Below are 1,168 nucleotides of genomic sequence, written 5' to 3'. Positions count from 1 at the left end.
TTTTTTTTTTTTTGAGACAGAGGCTCACTTTGTTGCCTGTGGTAGATTGCTATGACATCACAGCTCATAGCAATGTCAAACTTTTGGGCTCAAGTGATTCTTTTGCTTCAACCTCCCAAGTAGCTGGGACTACAAGTGCCCACCACAATGTCCGGCTATTTTTTGGTTGTACTTGTCGTTGTTTGACAGGCCCCAGTTGGATTTGAACCCACCAGCTCTGGTGTATGTCGCTGAGCGACAGGTGCCAAGCCCAAAGGTCCTTATTTAGAACCTGGAGAGCAAACGTCCTTCATTTTAACTTGCTCTGCTGCTGAGTATTTGTCTTATTTGTGTCAGACACTAGAGGGGAGTGTGGTGTCATACGTGTACCAGGTTCTAAACGACAGGCCATGTGCATGCTGGCATGGCCAAACACAGTGAAAAGCCACAGCAAAGAAGGGCTCAGAAAAATATGTACTCAAGATTGAAATTGGACAACTGTTTGGTTTCCAAAAATCTACTGAGATCTAGTGTTTTACAAAAATATTCCCAGTGTGGGCTTTCATCCTTTTTGAGCAATGACAATGTACAGATGATGTGATGTTCATAACTTTATTTCATTTTAAATTTTTATTTAATTTTGCTTTTTAGAGACAGTCTCACTCTGTCCCTCTGGCTAGAGTGCAGTGATGTTATCAAAGATGGTATAGGTATTTTTCCTTGGCAGATAACTTGACTTTTGGCAGTAAATCACAGTGGTTACAAGTGTGGGGTGTCATAATGTCTAGGTTTAGATTTCTTCTCCTTTCTCCATGTGACATTGGATACATGATTTAAATTACTTCTATGTGCCGCGATTTCCTTATATGCAAAAAAAATAACATTACCTATCACAGAGAGTTGGTGTGAGGGTTAAATCAAATCATGTATTTACAGTACGTACTTAAGACGGTACCTGGAACATAATAAGTAGTCATTACATTTTAACTATTATAAGTTTTAACTTCAGAGTAATGAAAAAACATTTTAAAGTATGAAAGTGGGATATCTTTTCAAGTTATTTTCATCATGATATTTCAGAGCCATTCTTTTATTTATTTTTTATTATTTATTTATTTATTTTTGAGACAGAGTCTCACGGAGTCACCCTAGGTAGAGTGACGTAGGGTCATAGCTCACAGCACCCTCC

Source organism: Otolemur garnettii, unplaced genomic scaffold (assembly GCF_000181295.1).
Source record: "Otolemur garnettii isolate 467f Iridium unplaced genomic scaffold, OtoGar3 scaffold00052, whole genome shotgun sequence".
Taxonomy (NCBI): Eukaryota; Metazoa; Chordata; class Mammalia; order Primates; family Galagidae; genus Otolemur; species Otolemur garnettii.
The sequence above is the reverse complement of the archived record's forward strand: the minus strand, read 5'-3'. Positions refer to the sequence as shown.